Raw genomic sequence first — 20,060 nt, forward strand, 5'->3', positions numbered from 1 at the left:
CTTCCAGAAGTGAAGGAAAGTCCCAAATTAAGAATTAGCTGCCAGTACTTGAGTCATGGCTGGCACAAGAAGAGGATCTCGTGGATGCGGACTGTACGCAATGTAGAATGGAGAAGAAGCAGTAGACTCACTTGTATGGTTATTATATGAGAATTCTGCCCAAGGCAGAAGCTTTACACAATTGTCATGTTGGGCAGAAACAAAATGATGAAGATAGTTTTCTAATATTTGATTGGTCCTTTCCTATTGACCATTAGACTGTGGGTGATAGGCAGAAGAGAAATCCAACTTCACATCCAGCAGATTACACAGGGCTCTCCAGAATTTGGACATTAAGGCTGGATTCACACGACCATGTTACGTCCGTAATGGACGGAACGTATTTCGGCCGCTAATCCAGGACCGAACACAGTGCAGGGAGCCGGGCTCCTAGCATCATAGTTATGTACGATGCTAGGAGTCCCTGCCTCGCTGTAGGACAACTGTCCCGTACTGTAATCATGTTTTCAGTATGGGGCAGTTGTCCTGCAGCGAAGCAGGGACTCCTAGCGTCATACATAACTATGATCCCAGGAGCCCGGCTCCCTGCAGTGTTTTCGGTCTGGGACTTCCGGCCGAAATACGTTCCGTCCATTACGGACGTAACATGATCGTGTGAATCCAGTCTTACTGTACACCCCGGTCCGAGACAATATGGAGGGGAATTCCATGTAGACGAAAGATGTTTTGAATAAACAGATTTGCCAGACGAGCAGCAGATGAAAGAGCAGTTAACCCCTTAATGACCAAGCTAGTTTGGACCTTAATGACCAAGCCAGATTTGTCAAATCTGGTATGTCTGACTTTATCAGAGAATAACTCTGCGAAAGTTTTGAATATCCAAGTAATTATGACATTGTTTTTTCGTCACATGTTGTACTTTATTTTAGTGGTAAAAGTAGACTGATACGATTTGCAGAAATTAATAAAAAAATAGAAAAATTGAAGACATTTTGTAAAAATTAAAATGTTTCCTTATTTTTAACTGCAATATGTCACATATGTACACACATACTGTACAATTTTTTTAAATTAAATATATATTTCCATCTCTTTACTCTATTTTGGCAGCACTTTTGAAAAAATAAAATGAATTTTCAGCAATTTAGAGGACTTACAAACTGAATAATAATTTTATAAATTTTGAAGTACATTTTGTTTTCCTGCACCAACCCAGGTTTTCAGAGGCTCATAGGTCTCAGAATGATGGAAACCCCCACAAATGACCCGAATTAGAAAACTAGACCCCATAAGGTATTAATATAGGGGTATAGTAATTATTTTGACCCCACCGTTTTTTGCTAAATTGAATACATAGCAGATGAACAAAAAAAAAAGTTACTTTTTTCATAAAAGTATCAGTTTGAAGACCAATTTCTTTGTAAAGCAAACATGAAAATTAAGAAACACATCACAAAATCTATCACCCTGTTTCTCCTGTTTTCAAAAATACCCACATTGTGGCCTTAATGCGTTGCCTGGACACACGGCAGGACCCAAAATGAAGGGAGCACCCGGAGGCTTTCAGGACTCATATTTTGCTTGAAAATGTTTTAGGCCCCACAGTAAATTTGGAGAGGCTTTGAGCTGCCAGAACGATAGAAACTCCCCATAAATGACCCCATTTAGAAAACTAGACCCCTTAAGGTATTTACCTAGGGGTATAGCAAGCATTTTGAGCTCACAGTTTTTTGCTAAATTTAATGCATAGCAGGTGATGAAAAAAAATTTAACTTTTTTCATAAAAGTATCAGTTTGAAGACCGATTTCTTTGTAAAGCGAACATGAAAATGAAGAATCACACCACAAAATCTATCACCCTGCTTCTCCTGTTTTCAAAAATACCCCCACTGTGTCCCTAATGCGCTGCATGGACACACGGCAGGGCCCAAAAGGAACAGAGTACCTCGTAGCTTTCAGGGCACCAATTTTGCTTGAAAATGTTTTAGGCCCCAATGCACGTTTGGAGAGGCTTTGAACTAACAGAATGATAGAAACCCCTAAGAAATGACCCATTCTTAAAACTACACACCTTAAGCTATTCAGGAGTGTAGTGAGCATGCTGACCACTATGTTCTCATAAAGGAGGCATGTTTTTAAAAATGCATTTGCCTGTTTGACTATGTCTTGCTAACAAAGCAATTGTCCCACATTTGTGTCATTCTGATGCCGTTGTGAGCAGCATTCTAGTCTGATATATAATAAATTATAGTGGGAAAAATCAACAGTTCTGCAGTGAAAGGCAATATATTTATAAAAAATGGAGGAAAACATATCCAACTATGTGGCAAACTGGAGTTTGTTCACAAGATAAAAACACCTGTAGGGCTATGATGACATCTTATTTTTTATAGTGACTTGTCATACGTCTCTTTAGCCTCATCAATCCCTATATAAGGGACGAACGTACCAAGCGACACGGTGCACCATAACAGACACCTGCCCGGCAAGGTAGGAACCGCTATGCGTACAACAACCAATCACCTACAGAATATATATAGGGACAGTGTCCAAAACCATCTATAGGAACAGTAAAGGATCACTAGTCCCCAAAATAATGTCAGTATTGCCAGAAGTATTGTCGGGTGTAAGAGATCCAGTAAAAACCTGAATAAAACTGTAGTAAAGCCCATGGTGTATTGATATGGAACAGCTCGATTATTAGAGATCCTCCACATAAAAAAAATATGCCCATTTCACGATACAGTAAAACAATTTGAGCTTTGTGCGGCAGGACACAGTCATTACAGGTTATCTTACATTTAGAAAAAAAAAAAGATATGCCATTTCAGTGGCAACATAGGGTCACATTTTGAAAGCTATAACCCTTATGATTTTTATCTAGGTGTGTAGTGAGTATTTAGACCCTACAAATATTGAGGACTTATTTTCTCCTGTGCTTCAAGATTTTCATCTAGGGGTATAATGGATATTTTTAGTTCTATTTAGTTGTTTTAATGGGATGTCAGTATTGCACATCAGAACTCAGCATTGAAGGAGTGTCAGGAGGTTTTTAGGGCCCACTTTTTACTCATAAGATTTTATGCAACACGGGTGCCAGAACATTTAGAAAATTCATAAAATGCCTCCTTGAATAAAATTGAAACTTTCAAGGTATTCATCTAGGGGTATAATGGGAAATGTTAGTTTTATTTGGTAGTTTGTTTTTTTTAAAATGTCAATTGGGACAAAATGGGAAATAAAATAAATTTTAGAAAGTAAATACCCAGGAGATAAGAGAAGGCAGGAAGAAAAGGGACTTAATTAAAATCAACAGAGGTGTGGTATATTTGAAAGCACTCTCCAATGCAGAGGCCCGGTTTAGAGGGGCAGGTCTCACAGTAGTGAGTGGTGTCTTTCCTAATGCCCCTCATCGAGCACACTCGACACCTTCTTTAGGGCCTCCTTTTCTTTTCAGTGGGGGGGAAGTACGCCAGGGAAATGCTGCCCATGAACAATTCTTGAGCCCACTTTTCCAGAAGCACTGTTGCTTCCACTGCCGCTCTCCCCTTCCTGGTCTCCAAAAATCAAAGTTTTAATAATTTTTTCTTGAAAATCAAGGAAAGTCCCCCTATGGCCTGCACTTTTATACAGAATAAAGGAATTATATAGTGCCACTTGTGTCAGGTATACGGACAATTTTTTATACCAGGTTCTTGATTTTCTGAGGGCATTGCATTGAGGGTTGCAGAACCTGGTCCGAAAGATCCACCCCTCCCATGAACTGGTTGTAGTCCTGGATACACACAGGTTTGATGGTCTGCTCTGGGGTTCCTCGCACTGGGACAGGGCTGGATCGGTCTGCATGGAGAGTGGTCAATACAAGGACATCACGTTTGTCCTTGTATTTGACCAGCAGCAAATTGTCACTGCAAACAGCCCTGCTTTCCCCTCGGCGCACTTTTGGTTTCTCCTAATTGTGCCGCATGCTGTGGTTCCTCTAGCAGCAAGGCACTTCAAAAGGGGGACACTATTATAAAAGTTATCAATAAATAGATGGTATCCCTGGTCCAGTAAGGGGTGCAGCAAATCCCATACTATCTTCCCACTTATTCCTAGGACAGGGGGACAGTCTGGGGGCTCTATTGCAGAATCTTTTCCCTCATAGATTCTGAATTTAAAAGTGTATCCAGACACGCTTTCACACACTTTATACAGCTTCATGCCTAGACCTTTTGTTGGGCAGGTACTGGCGGAAGTGTAGCCTGTCCTTGAAATGCATCAAGTATACGTCCACTGCAATGCATTTTTGTGGGGTGTAAATCTCTTTAAATTTTGAATTGTAGTGGTTCACTACAGGTCTAATTTTGAACAGTCTGTCAAAACTGGGGTCATTATTGTTGTAATGCAGGAACCGTAGCAGGATCTCGAAACGAGCCCTAGGCATGGCGAGGCGGTAAAGTGGGCAATGGTGTAGCATATCAGTGCTCCAATAGGAGCGAATAGAGGGCTTTTTTGTAATGCCCATGTTAAGTAGTAGGCCCCAAAATTTCTGTATTTCATTTGCATTGGTAGGGATCCATTTTTGGGGCCTGGCATAGTAACTGTTGGGATTGCGGGCAATAAATTGTGCCGCATAAATATTTGTCTGCTGTACCATAAGACAAATTAATTCATCAGAGAAAAATAATTAAAAAAAATCTATCTATCTCTCTGAATCCAGTAGTGTCCACGTTGGTGCCTGGGGTGGCAGTAAATTCAGGCACCTGGAGCATATAATTATCAGGGGCAATCCACGCAGGGACATCTAAATTTGGTTGTGCTTGCGCACTAGCCCTAGGACGTCTACGGGGGGAGGGGGGGGCTTTCATCACTAGATGTGTCACTTGAGGATGACGACATCAAAAATGTCACCTCATCTCCACTGTCGGACTCTGACTCTGCACAGAATAAGGCGTACGCCTCTTCAGCAGTGAGCACCCGCTTTGTCATTGTAATAGTTTTTAACTCCCTGAACCTCTAACCCTAATTAGCCCTACCTAATACCCTAATGCTAAATTATTTTTAACTAGCCCTGACAGTACCTAACCTTGCACCACGTACACTCTAACAAGCTAATCTGATAGTATCCCTAACTAATTTACTATCCCTGTCGCTCACTAACAAACTTATTTTATAGGTTTTTCTTTAAATATTTTTTTATGTATTTTTTTTTAGTATTTTTACAAGAACAAAAAAACACACAGTCTGGCTGACTGAACTGATTCAGTGATGCCTGTCACTAGGCAACAGACGATACTGATGGGGTAATGGGACACAATGGGGTGCTGATGAGGCAAAAGGATTTGCTGATGGGTCACAGGGATGTGCTGATGGAGCACAGGAGGTGACTGACTAGCACAGGGGGTGACTGGTCAGCACAGGGGGTGACTGATTAGGCTGTGGGGGTGACTGGTCAGCACTAGGCGTGAACGGTCAGCACTGGGGGGGTGACTGATCAGGCTGTGGGGTGACTGATCAGGCTGTGGGGGTATAATTCGTTCACAAGTAAAATTAGAATCCGTCTCTGATCTCCTCTCAAAACCAACAGAGGAGATCAGAGACGGAGACTATAGAAAAACAAGTCCTGCCTACGTCACACTAACTGTGATTGGTCTGTCTGCACTGACAGACCTATAACAGCGATCACCGACAGGGGACCACTTTCATTGGTCCCCTATCGGCTAGCTCTGTTGCTAATCTGTCTCGGACAGCAGTTTGCAGTGAACTGTCACCTCGTCCCGCGGCGCTGGGACAGTTTAACTGCATCACGTACATGCACGTGGGAATGCGCTAACCAGCCGCATTCCCCGACGTGCATGTACGTGAAAATGCGGGAAGGGGTTAATGGAACGAAATGTGCCATTTTGGAGAAACTATCCACAACTACCCAGACAGCAGTACATCCAGACGAAGGTGGAAGGTCTGTAATAAAGTCCATGGGTAGATTTGTTTAAGGCACAGTTTGTACAGGGGGAAACATAGTCCACAACATTCCTAGGCAGTGTGGGCCACCAGTGGTGACGAGTATTAAAGTCCCGAGTCTTACGGACACTAGAGTGCTCATCCAGTTTGGAACTATGTCCCCAGCTGAGAATTATTTTCTGGTCAGGAGGACGAACGAAGATTTTTCCAGGAGGAATGTCCTTGAGCTGCAGAGGATTTAAGGCAATAATCCTAGAAGGATCAATAACGTGTTAAGGTATTTCTTCTGAGTCGTCAGTTTTGAATAACCGAGACAGGGCATCGGCCTTAATGTTTTTATCCACAGGGCGGAAGTGAAGAAATCGAAATTTGGCGAAGAACAGTGACCATCTAGCTTGACGAGGGTTCAGTCACTGTGCAGACTGCAGATATGTAAGATTTTTTGTGATCGGTGTAGATAATGATGTGATGAGCAGACCCCTCTAGCAGGTGTCTCCAATCTTCCAAGGCCAACTTGACTACGAAAAATTCTCGATCCCCAATAGAGTAGTTACGCTCAGCAGGAGAGAAGAGTTTGGAGAAGAATCCACAAGATATTGCCTTACCCTTAGAATTCTTTTGAAACAGACAGCTCCAGGACCAATGGAAAAGGAATAAACCGCCATGGAAAACTGTTGAGTAACATCAGGATGATGAAGATCAAAGGCAGACGTGAAGGCGCTCTTGAGGTTGGAGAATGCTGACTCTGCCTCAGGGGTCCAGTCCTTAGCGTTCATTCCCTTTCTGGTAAGAGCTGACATGAGAGCGGTAAGGGATGAGAAATTTGGGATGAACTGACGATAAAAATTAACAAATCCAAGAAATCTCTGTATAGTTTAGAGACCCTGAGGATGTGGCTTCTTCAAGACGAACTTCACCTTTTACGGATCCATTTGAAGACCATGATCGAGACAATATAGCCCAGGAAGGGCAAGGACCTCTTTTCAAATACACACTTCTCCAGTTTCGTATATAACGTCGTACATGCCTCCGATGCGTCATCAGATCGGGTGAGTAGATCAAGATGTCGTCCAAATACACCACCACACATACATACAGAAAATCACGAAGATGTCGTTCACAAATTCTTGGAATACTGCTGGAGCGTTACACAGTCCAAAGAGCATGACAAGATACTCGTAGTGACAGTCTCGGGTGTTAAATGTGGTTTTCCATTCGTCACCCTTGCGTATACAAATCAGGTTATAGGTCCAGCGTAGATCCAGCTTAGTGAAAACCTTGACTCCACGAATCATGCGGAATAGCTCAGAGAAAAGCGGCAAAGGGTACTTGTTTTTTATTGTGACTTGGTTTAACCCACGCTAATCAATGCACGGTCGGAGTGACCCATCCTTTTTCTCCACGAAGAAGAATCCTGCTCCGGCTGGTGAAGAAGACTTACTGGTGAAACCTGTGAACAGGTTCTCCTTGCCATACTCCGACATGGCCTGGGATTCAGGCATGGAAAGCGGGTAGAGACATCCACGAGGGATTGAGGCTCCAGGGAGCAACTCTATAGGACAGTCATATGGACGATAAGGAGGTAGGACCTCTGCCTCCTTCTTGCTGAATTCATCAGCGTAGCTGGCATACTGTGGAGGCAATCCAGAAAGTGACTTAGGTAGTGGAGAAAGGACAGGACGAACCTGAGGCAGGCAGCGGTGCAGACATCGGGGTCCCCACTGGAGGACCTCTCCAGAATTCCAATCAAGGACTGGGGCGTGTTGGCAGAGCCATGGCAATCCCAGAAGGAGAGGGTTAATAGCTTTAGTTAAGACATAGAAGGCTATCAGCTCCGAATGAAGAACTCCTATCTGTAGTCTTTGTAATAGACAGAATAGAGTCTGGCAGGGGCTGTCCATCAACTGAAGCGACCTCCAGCGGTTTCTCCAGAGGGACAGTGGCCAAGTGAAGACAGTCTACCAGGTCCTGTTGGATAAAATTTGCAGCCGCTCCGGAATCCAAGTAAGCAGGCACACTGTGCGATCCTTCACTGGTGACAATTGACACAGGAATAGACAGTTTGGCAGAGAATTTAGTGGTTGAGGGAGATTCACCTAGTATTGTCTCTCCAATCAAGCCTAGGTGCTGGAGTTTACCGGCTTTTGCGGGCATTGGCGCACGAAATGTCCCTTGTGGAAACCGCACAGTCATAATCCAGTCGATCGTCTGCATTGCCGTTTCTGGTTGGACAATTGGAGTCTATCCAACTGCATAGGCTCCTCCGGAGGTGCAGCAGAAAAGGGCAGTAGCGGCCTTTGAAATTTTGGTGCCAGTCGGCAAGTTCTCTTCTACCAATGGACCTCCAGAGTGCGTTCTTGGTTCCTCATATCGATCCGGGTTGCCAGAAGTATTAGGGCATCCAAGATAGCAGGAAGCTCTCGAGCTGCCAGTTCATCCTCTATATGAGGAGTAAGGCCCTGCCAGAAAGTCGCTACCAAGGCCTCATTATTCAAAGCTAGCTCTGCTACTAGCATATAGAAGCAGATGGCGTACTCCCCTACAGTTGACTTCCCTTGATTGAGGGTCAGCAGTGAGGCAGCTGCAGAGGATGTTTGACCCGGTTCCACAAACACTGTACAGAAAGTCTCTAGAAACAGTGGTAGATCAGAGAATTCTTGGCCCTCTCGTTCCAAGATGGGGTTCGCCCATGCAGGTGCTTTGTCAGTGAGGAGAAATAATAAATGCTACCTTGGCCTCAACAAGGGGGAGGTGTTGGGCATGTAACTTAAAGTGGATCGTATATTAATTGATAAAGCCTCTACAGGTCTTAGGATCCCCGTCGTAGCGAGGCAGTAGAGGCAGCAAAATTGTAGACCCAGGGTAGGCAGGAGGGGTACAGGTAATAGAACAGCGGAAGCACCCAGAGGAGATGCAGTAGGATGATCCAAACGGGAGATTATCGAGTTCACTGCCTGTAGGAGATTATCCTCTAACGGTAATGGGGTATGTGGACCCACTAGGCCGCTCCGCCGTAGCAGCTGGCCAAACAAAAGTCAATAACAGTCTCTAGGACAAGAGTACCTGGATATATGATTTGGCAAACACTCAGAGTGGTAGACATGTGGCGTAGCAGACACTTGGCATAGATGATGCTTGGCACAGATCACACTTGACTCCAACACTAGACTTCTCACAGGAACAAATACAATTACTGGAAATTGGATACGGGAACACAGGATACAACTAAGGGACCATTTGCAATAACGAACATGGGCAGACACAACAACACTCATTCAAGGATGAAGGGGCAGAGTTCTTTTTATAATTAAATTTGATGTTGGGATTGGGTAGGGAACTGTCATGAAGGGTACGTGGACCCACTGGGCCATGCCGCCTTGATGGTATGGCAGCTTGCCAACAGGACACAGATCACAGTCTATAGTTCATATAGTTGTACCTGTGGTAGCTCAGACAGTAGCAAGACAGGCTCTGCTGGGACTAGGCAGCAGGCAGGCGCCAGGCGTGGTGAAGCAAGACAGGCGTGGTACTCAGCGCAGCACGGCTCCAACTCGATACAGCACTTGACCAGGATAGCACGGGATACAGGTTACAGGTAGCAGGAATGGGAAACACCGGGAACTGGAAAATACTAGGAGACCATTTGCATAGACAAACTAGGGAAACAGCAACAAGGCTCAGGCAAGGCAGGAAGGGGCAGAGGCCTTCTTATAGTCCAGGATGCTCTGGGAGCAATCAGCTCAATATCACACCTGTGTGCGCTCCAAGGCTGGACTGAACTCGCGAGCACACCCTGGTGGTCACTGTGGAACAGGACGGCGCATGTGCAGACATCTCTGGAGAGAAGGGCGTCGACCGAATGGAAAGAGTTCGTGGTCAGCGACCACAGACATTACAGTATCCCCCTCTTACGACCTAGAACGAGAGAGAAACTTCTTAATGAGGGCAGGAGCATTGAGATTCTCTTCTGGCTCCCAGGACCTCTCTTCTGGACCCAACCCCCTCCAATTTACTAAAGAAAAAAGTTCTTCCTCTTACTTTTTTGGTGTCCAGGATCTCCTTAACCTCAAATATCTCGGAAGAACCACTGGGGGCAACTGCAGGGCTAAGAGTCTTAAAGTAGCGGTTCAGGAATACCGGTTTCAGGAGAGAAATGTGAAAGGAGTTGGGGATCTGGAAGGTAGGAGGCAGCCGCAGCTTGTAGGAGACTGGGTTAATCTGTTGCAAGATCTCGAAGGGTCCGAGAAACCTGGGAGAAAACTTGTAAGATGGCACCCTCAGCCGGATATTTCTGGAGGACGGCCAAACCTTGGTACCTGGAGAAAATTGGTGAGGTTCTCTTTTCCTTGTGTCTGCCTTACGTTTCATGCGGTCCACCGCCAGCAGAATGGAGGATCGGGTCTGCTGCCAGATCCGCAGGAAGTCCCAAAAAGCAGAATCAGCTGCGGGCACTTCGGACATAAAGGACACCGGAAGAGGGAGTCGTTGGTGTGGGCCGTAAACTATGAAGAATGGTGTATTACTTGTGGACTCGCTAGTATGATTATTATACGAGAACTCGGCCCAAGGAAGAAGCTGCACCCAGTCATCATGCTGCTTGGAGATGAAGTGTCATAGGTAGTTCTCCATGATTTGGTTGATCCTCTCAACTTGACCATTGGACTGAGAATGGTAGGCTGAGGAAAACTCCAACTTCACACGAGGAGTCCGCAGAGGGCTCTCCAAAGCTCTGAGGTGAACTGAACCCCCGATCGGACACAATATGCCCAGGTAAGCCGTGCAGGTGGAAGATGTGTTGGATGAAGAGGGCGAGATGCAGAAGGTAGACCGGTCAGCGGAACGAAGTGAGCCATCTTCGAAAATCGGTCCACCACCACCCAGACCACACTGCATCACGCAGAGGGAAGCAGATCCGTGACAAAGTCCATAGCAATATGTTGCCAGGGGGCATCGGGCATAGGTAGCGGCTGGAAAAGGCCCGCCGGTTTGGAGTAGGCAACTTTATGTGCTGTGCACATCGTGCAGGAGGAGACAAAGTCTGTGATGTCTTTGGGCAGTGTGGGCCACCAGAACTGACGAGCGATCAAGTCTCAGGTCTTACGGACACCCGCATGACCTGCCAGTTTGGAACTGTGTCCCCAGCGGAGGAATCTTCTTCTGTCTGCCAGACGTACAAAAGTCCTCCCCAGGGGGAATGTCTCTAACTTGCAGAGAGTTGACAGGGATGATGCAGGACGGATTAACAATATTCTGTGGAGACTCCATAGTGTCCTCTGTCTCGAACGACCTGGACAAGCCATCGGCCCTCACATTCTTGTCGGCTGGACGGTAGTGGAGCTCAAACTGGAACCGGGCAAAGAACAGCGACCACCTGGCCTGACGGGGATTCAGTCATGGGCCGTTTGGAGATAAGTGAGGTTCTTGTGGTCCGTAAATATCAAGATGGGATGGCCCTCTAAAAGATGTCTCCATTCCTCCGGAGCCAATTTGATGGCCAGTAACTCCCGATCCCCAATCGAGTAGTTGCGTTCTGCGGAAGAGAAGAGCTTGGAGTAATAGCCACATACCATTGACTTGCCCTTGGAACCTCTCTGGAACAGGAGTGCACCAGCACCGACAGAGGAGGCGTCCACCTCCAACGAGAACTGTCGAGAAATATCTGGATGATGGAGGATAGAGGCTGACGTGAAGGCACTCTTCAGGCTATTAAATGCGGCCTCCGCTTCTGGAGTCCACACCTTAGCGTTCATGCCTTTCTTGGTGAGGTTAGAGATAGGAGATGTCAGTGAGGAAAAGTTTGGAATGAACTGTCTGTAGAAATTGGTGAATCCCAGGAAGCGCTGTATGGCCCTCAAGCCTTGAGGGCATGGCCATTTCAGGACGGCCTTTACCTTTTCAGGATCCATCTTAAGACCCTGATTCGATATGATGTAGCCTAGGAAGGGTAGAGCATCTTTCTCAAACACGCACTTCTCCAACTTGGCGTACAGGCGATTCTCCCTTAACCGTAGCAAAACTTGACGGACATATCTCCGATGAGCCATTGGATCTGGAGAAAGAATCAAGATGTCATCAAGACAGACCACAACACAAACATAGAGGAGGTCACGGAAGTTGTCATTAACAAACTCTTGGAAGACCGCGGGAGCGTCACACAGGCCGAAGGGCATTACTAGATATTCATAGTGTCCGTCACGGCTGTTAAATGCAGTTTTCCATTCGTCACCCCGGCGAATCCGGATTAGGTTATAAGCCCCCCGCAGGTCTAGCTTAGAAAAATGTGGCTCCTTGCATGCGATCAAACAGTTCAGAGATCAATGACTACGGATATCTGTTTTTTACCGTGATCTGGTTGAGACCCCGGTAGTCGATGCAGGGCCGCAGAGAACCATCATTTTTCTTGACGAAGAAGAACCCAGCTCCTGCTGGAGAGGAGGACTTCCGTATGAATCCCCACTCCAGGTTCTCCTTAATATAAGCGGACATGGACTGAGTCTCTGGCAATGAGAGAGGATATACCCTACCACGGGGAAGGGATGCACCAGGAATCAGCTCGATAGGACAATCATACGCCCGTTGTGGGGGCAGTGTCTCCGCTTCTTTCTTACTGAAGACATTCGAGAACGTGGAATAATGACAAGGCAATCCTGCCAAGGACTGAGGCTGAGGAGACTGAGCCGGATGAACCTGTACCAGGCAGCCATGGAGACACTCGGAACCCCACTGGAGAACCTCTCCAGAATTCCAGTCCAGGACTGGGGCATGTAGTCGGAGCCAGGGCAGGCCCAGCAGCACAGGGTCAACGGCTTTAGCCAGGACAAAGAATGAGAGGAGCTCGGAATGGAGGACTCCCACTTGGAGCCTCAGCGGCTTGGTCACTGCTTGGTCGCTACAACTGGGTATGGCAGAGGTAGTCCATTCACAGATGCAACCCTCAAAGACCTCTCCAGAGGGGTTGTGGGTAATTGGAGAAGATCCACCAGGTCTCTTTGAATGAAATGAGCAGCGGATCCAGAGTCCAGAGAAGCAGAGACCCGATGTGTTTTTTCGCCGAATACTGTGATCATGGGAATGGACAATTAGACCAAGTCCTTTTTGCCCAGGGTTGTCACTCCCACCAACCCTAGAATCTGGGGCTTTTGGGGGCACAGACGCACAAGATGGCCTCCGAGGCCGCAATATAGATAGAGTCCCGAGGTGCGTCTGCGTTGTCTCTCCTGGGTAGACAGCTTAAACTGGTCCGTCCTCACAGACTCCTTTGCAGGATCAGCATCTAAGGACAGCAGGGGTTGCTGCAAAGCAGGAACTGGGCTAAGGAGACGTCCCTCCCGACGAGCTTCTTGGAACCATTCTCGAATCCTTAAATCAATCTGGGCGGCCAGAAGGATGAGGTCATCCAGGGAAGACGGTAGATCACTGGCGAAAAGTTCGTCCTTAATCTCAGGAGACAGTCCCTGCCAGAATGTAGCCACCAGGGCCTCATTGTTCCACAACAATTCTCCCACCAGGGTGCGGAAGTGGATGGCGTACTCACCCACAGAGGTGTCCCCCTGGTGTAGGTTCAGCATGGAGGCGGCTGCAGACGAGACTCATCCAGGCTCCTCAAACACTGTGCGAAGTGTCCGTAGGAACCCCTGTAAGTCATGGATCTCTGGTCCTTGTCTCTCCCAGATAGGGTTCGCCCATGCAAGAGCCCTGCCAGTGAGGAGAGAGATGATGAAAGCGACCATTGCGCCGTCAGACGAAAATGCCCTTGCATACAGGCTCAAGTGGATCTGGCACTGGTTCAAAATTCCATGGTAGGTCTTCGCGTCTCCATCATAGCGGTCAGGAAGCGGCAAAGAAAATCGGGGGTCAGCACTGCCAGGAGGTGTAGCCGGAGGATCTGTCCTGCCAGGAGGTGTAGGAGGAATGGCTGTTTGCACCTCCAGCTGATGTGCAATAATGTTCAATGCCTGGAGGAGTTGGTCCTGTCGAGACCGGAGGTCTAGCATATCCGCCCACATCTCCTGTGGCGTCGCCATGGTCTTAGATCGACCAGCGGGTTCCATGGCCTGAGCCTACTGTCACGAGGGGTACGTGGACCCACTGGGCCGTACCGCCTTGATGGTATAGCAGCTGGCCAACAGGACACAGATCACAGTCTATAGTTCATATAGTTGTACTATGGTAGCTCAGACAGTAACAAGACAGGCTCAGCTGGGACTAGCCATCAGGCAGGCGCCAGGCGTGGTGAAGCAAGACAGGCATGGTACTCAGCACAGCACGGCTCCAACTCGATACAGCACTTGACCAGGATAGCACGGGATACAGGTTACAGGTAGCAGGAACGGGAAACACTGGGAACTGGAAAACACTAGGAGACCATTTGCATAGACAAACTAGGGAAACAACAACAAGGCACAGGCACGGCAGGAAGGGGCAGACCCCCTCTTATAGTCCAGGATGCTCTGGGAGCAATCAGCTCGCGAGCGCACCCTGGTGGTCACTGTGGAACAGGACAGCCGCATGTGTAGACATCTCTTGAGAGAAGGGCGTCGACCGGATGGAAGGAGTTTGTGGTCAGCGACCACAGACGTTACAGGAACATTTACAAGTGCATGTGCTGGCCCTTTAAGGCCAGGGACGAACGCGCACACACCTTAGGAAACACTACAGGGCAGTGCGGCCGCATGTCCTGACGTCTCCAGGGAGGGAGACGTGGCAAGAGTTCAGAGGTCTGCGGCCGCTGGAAAGTAAGAGAAGCATAATTTCTATGTGGGGGCATCCTTACTACTGGGGGGCACTAAGGGGCATCCTTACTGTGTGAAGAGGGAATAATTACTGTGAGGGTACATCCTTACTGTGTGTGTGCGGTACTAAGGGGGAATTATTACTTTGAGGGGGCACTAAGCGGTATCATCACTGTGTGGAGGGCATATTTTCTTGGAGGGGCAACCTTACCGTGTAAGGGGTATTATGTGTGCCACAGAAAGAGGGTACTATGAAAATGTGTGGGGCACAAAGGAGGCACTATTACCGTGTGGGGCACTAAGGGGGGTCCCTTACAGTGTGGGTCACACTTTGCCACTATAATTTTTGGAGGAAAAATGTGTGTGGCACTATTTTTGCAACAGTAGGACACTATTAAAGGGGGTAGCAGGATGGGAAGTTTCTGAACAGGGTGAAGATGTACTGGAAAAGTGAAGAGCTAAAGACATCTGGGCAGCAAACTCTGCAGAGACGAGTCGTGGCCGGGAGAAGTCGACATGGCTGTCTGGGTCGGATAGAGAGAAAGAAGATGTCCCCTGAGTCACTGGATGTAATTGTACTGTATTCAATGCACTGTATTCACAGCGTGATTATACCCTGCAGAGCAACAGTGTAGAACTGGTATGTGACCACTGTATGGTGATATTATTGGTTGCATTGGTCTTTGTGGTAGATATACACTATATGGAAAAAAGTATTGGGACACGTACACATTACACCTGCAGGAGCTTTTATGACATCCACTTCAAATCCATAGGTATTAATATGGAGTTGGTCCCCCCTTCGAAGCAAAAATAGATTCCGCTCCTGTGGGAAGCCTTTCTACAGGAGTGTTTCTGTGGGAATTTTTCCCCATTCATTCAGAAGAGCATTTGTGAGGTGAGACACTGGTGCTGGGCGAGAGTGCCTGGCTTGCAATCTTCATTCTAGTCCATCCCATAGATGTTCAATAGGGTTGAGGTCAGGGCTCTGTGCAGGCCAGTCAACTTTTTCCACACCAAACCCTCCCAACCATGCCTTTATGGACCTTGCTTTGTGCACTGGGGCTCAGTCATGCTGGAACACAAAAGGACCTTCCCCAAACTATTCCCCAAATTTGGATGCATAAAATGATCCAAAATGTCTTGGTATGCTGAAGAATTAATATTTCCCTTCACGGGAACTAAGGGGACTGCCAGATAGAGAAGTGTGATTCGTCACTCCAAAAAACACGTTTCCACTGCTCTAGAGTCCACTAACGGCGTGCTTTACACCACTCCATCCAACGCTTGGCATTGTGCTTGGTGATGAAAGGCTGGCATGCAGCTGCTTGGCCATGGAAACCCATGCCATAAAGCTCCCAGCGCACAGTTTTTGTGGTGATGTTAATGCCAGTGCAGGTTTAGGACTTTGCAGTTATTGAGTCAGCAGAGCGTTGGTGACTTTTATGCACTATGCACCTCACCACTCAGTGACCCCGCTCTGTAACTTTATGTGGTCTGCCACCTTGCGACTGAGTTGCTGTGGTTCCTAAACACTTCCAATTTGCAACAATACCACTCACAGTTCATTGTGGTATATCTAGGAGGGAAGAAATTTCACCAACACGTTACAATAGTGGCATCTTATTACAGCACCACGCTGGATTCAGTGAGCTCTTTAGAAACACCCATTATTTCACAAATGTTTGTAAAGACAGATGGCATGACTAGGTGAAGGATTTTATACACCTGAGGCAATGGGACTGAATGAAACACCTAAATGATAATGTGGCGTGTCCCAATACTTTTGTCCATATAGTGTATGTGGTCCTGGTGTTGAGGTATTATTTGGCCCTCGTATAGTGGTATTATTTGTGCACGACTGTATTATTGAAAGGTAACATACATTATTTGGGCTGATGCATGTACAGATCCAGGCACCACAATGCTGATTTTCACTCTGAAGTGATTTCCAGGGACAATGTACTGCTGAGAGTATAGCGAAGCCTATCTTGTGTTCTAAAAGCTGTCTTAGGCCTCATGCACACAAACTTATTTTTTTCCTCCCGTAAATACTGGCGTAAATACGGGTCCTTGGTCACACGTATTCGACCCGTATTGCACCAGTATTTACGGGCACGTTTTCGCTGCAAAATTGCACTGCACTAATCGGCAACCCCTTCTCTCTATCAGTGCAGGATAGAGAGAAGGGACAGTCCTTTCCGTAGTAAAAGTAAAATAAATTCATACTTACCCGGCCGTTGTCTTGGTGACGCGTCCCTCTCCTGACATCCAGCCCAACCTCCCTGGATGACGCGGCAGTCCATGTGACCGTGCAGCCTGTGATTGACCTGTGATTGGCTGCAGTGGTCACATGGGCTGAAACGTCATCCCAGGAGGCCGGAGGAAGAAGCAGGGAGTTCAGGGTAAGTAACATCTTTTTTTTTTTACAGGTTGATCTATATTGTGATCGGAAGTCACTGTCCAGAGTGCTGAAAGAGTTACTGCCGATCGTTTAACTCTTTCAGCACCCTGGACAGTGACTATCCCCTGACATCGCCTAGCAACGCTCCCGTAATTACAGGTGCACACACGTAGTCACCCGTAATTACGGGAGCCCCATAGACTTCTATGGGCCTGCCCGGCCTGAAATAGGACATGTTCTATATTTTTCAAAGGCACGGGCACCTTCCCGTAAGCATACGGGGAGGTACCCGTGGCCAATGGAGGTCTATGGGCCCGTAATTACGGGCCTTTTTTTACGGTCGTGTGCATGGGGCCTTAGGGTGGATTCACACGCATCAGATTTTGTTGCAGAAATTTTCCGCAACATAAAATCAGGTCCATTCATCTGAACGTGGTGGTTTCTGCAGCAGGTGGATGGATTTCTGCAAATTCCATTCAAATAAGTAGAACTGATTTTAAAAAGCAGAAATTTCCGCAACAAAATCGGCCGCGTGTGAATCCACCCTAATAGCTATAGTGTCCGGCGACCGGAAGTGAAGATGACAAGACCACGGAGACTGGTATATTGGGGTCTGGATGTACAGTATGTATACCACCTGTATAGTCCTCGCATACATAGTTTGTGTGAGTTCTAATTCTCTTCTCTAAAAAAGCAGGCGAGAACCTTGTACTAACAGAATTCCCCACAACGTGGTCATCGTAAAGACAGCCGCCACGCTACTGGCATATACAGTACAGCCCATATATAGTGCTAGACGTCAGAAAGCCGCCACATTGATTTTTACCCACAAATAGAAGGGATGTCCCTGCACCTGCACCCCCTCAAGCTGCAGGACAGAATCCAGACTGCCATAAACAGCACCAGTACTGTAGTCATGGCGCCCGAGGGGCAGCGATGTACAAACGTGACACCCTTTAGGTTATGAAGCCATTGATCCTGTCGTGCGATTAATATACGGGCTATTTCCCAGTGCTCCGGCCGGGCTGTATTGTGCAGTGGGCCCATTCTCTGTAGTCACCCAGACCCTGTGTAGATCATTGTTTCTGCCATCACCCCCTGTAACAGGCAGATACTGCAGCCTCCATCCAGCCAGTACAATAGTGGGGACAATAGAATGGGAGCACATAACGTATGCACCTTCCGTCTCGCACAAGTGGCCCAGGGAGACGAGAGGGCGGGCATTGTCCGCCACAGAACACATGCTACTTCACGTCCCCCTATTATCCCTGCATATAATAAGAAGAACGCACGGACGCTGCCCACGAATAAAGCCCAATAAAGCTACACAGAGATTGAATACGATGCCTCCTCCGAGGCTCCGCCCAGCGGCCGCCGGGCTGTCAGGCTGTGTGTGTGTGTGTCAGGAGGCCCCGCCTCTTCCTCCTCTCAGGTTAGGTTGCCTCCCTCTTTTGTGAGTTATAGCAACTGTTGCCTTGTGAATCCAGCGCCATAGCCACCGTAGTCCTGGCGACTGTTACCCATCAACAACAACTACTCCTCTCCTCCTCATCCTCCTCCTCCACCACCACCACCACCACCATCACCATCACCACCACCTCCACCTCTCCAACCTCATCATCACCATCCTCCCCATCACCCACAACAACCAGCACCACCACCAACAACATTATACTCCACAGCCAAGGTGAATATGACTATATTCTTCTTCTTCTTCCTTGTCTTGTATATGTGGTGTTGCTGCTATATATATATATATATATATATATATGTGTGTGCCCTCACGTTGCCGGGATCTGTGTGTGCAGCATGGAGGAGGATGTGCTGCTCTCTGATGATGATGATGGTGTTATTACACGCATAGGATAGAAGGCAGGTGCAGAGGAGGACATCCCTGCAGCAGGAGAACGTCTTCCAGCCATGTATTCTCCTCTCTTTTTGTCTGTGTTTTCATCTCCCTGGTCTAATGTCTGGCATCGGAGGGGGAGGAGAGGAGGGGTAGGGGCATTTATTGGGTTAACCAGTACTCCTCTGTATTTGCAGATCTGGTTGTGCTCAGAGGGGAGGAAATGGGGACTGGGATTGTGAATGGCAGAGGAAGGATCTCTATGGCATCCTGGCTGTAAATGCATTTTGTTTTATAAACTGCAAATCATTCAGATGATGGATGAATGAAGAATATGGAAAATGTAGCGAGGAAGGGGAGAAGGATAAGGATGTCACTGGTGATGGGATGTATTACGGTCTATGGGTAGAGGATGTTTGGTTTTTCTTTGTTGTAACCCTTGCTGTGTCAGAGGGGTATACACATTATCGCCACCCAAGTAATGAAGGAGTTAACCACATCTTCCTTTGTGCTTCAAGACTCCATTCAGGATTTGCACCCCTAGGACATTATTTACTGACCGGGAAAAGGGGGGAGGGAAGGGATCCCTAGTGAGTTTTACAGGTGCGCATTGTATGTCCCAAGGTCCCCTATTAACCCCTCCACATCAAACAATGACTTGATGATGAAGGCTTTGTGACCGTGAATGAGATGTTGCTCTACGTAGGAGATCCTCTCCAGGCTGGGGGTCCTTGGTACTTGTGCGGGCCTACAAGGAGCTCCCACACTTGCTGCTGCGGGAATCGCTCGTCTGTCCCATAGTTCTCAGTGGTGTATTTGGTGTTTCCTTTATTGAAAGCTTGAAATTGAAGACCGGTTGATCATAAAGAATTCATGTGAACTTGAAACGTCTGGGTGTCTTATCTTCTGACGCGTTTCGCATGTTGGCACCGGGTCCAGCAGGGCTCGTGTGGATCATTTTTTTTTTTTACTTGCTGTATTGATCACTTGTGTATAATTTCTGCACTTGTCTGTAATGTACATTATGTTCTTGAGATGTTGCACTATGCAGAAGGCAGAAAATATAGGCTTGTTTTGTTCTGTGACATTTCAATGAAATAAAATTGTCCCTTGTGCCATTGTGTGTAAGGTTACA

The 20,060-nt window shown here is 47.2% G+C and overlaps 1 protein-coding gene across 4 annotated transcripts in view; it reads left to right on the plus strand.

Annotated features, from left to right (window-relative positions):
• The first annotated feature begins 18,481 nt into the window (after nt 1-18,481).
• Nucleotides 18,482-20,060, plus strand: part of RFX3 (regulatory factor X3) — a 258,195-nt gene continuing 256,616 nt past the window's right edge. For all 4 annotated transcript variants that reach the window (XM_075827557.1, XM_075827576.1, XM_075827566.1 and 1 more), the window contains exon 1: nt 18,482-18,766. The gene's annotated coding sequence lies outside the window, so the exon portion shown is untranslated. The remainder of the gene's footprint in view (nt 18,767-20,060) is intronic.

This window comes from Rhinoderma darwinii, chromosome 1, assembly GCF_050947455.1.
Source record: "Rhinoderma darwinii isolate aRhiDar2 chromosome 1, aRhiDar2.hap1, whole genome shotgun sequence".
Taxonomy (NCBI): domain Eukaryota; kingdom Metazoa; phylum Chordata; class Amphibia; order Anura; family Rhinodermatidae; genus Rhinoderma; species Rhinoderma darwinii.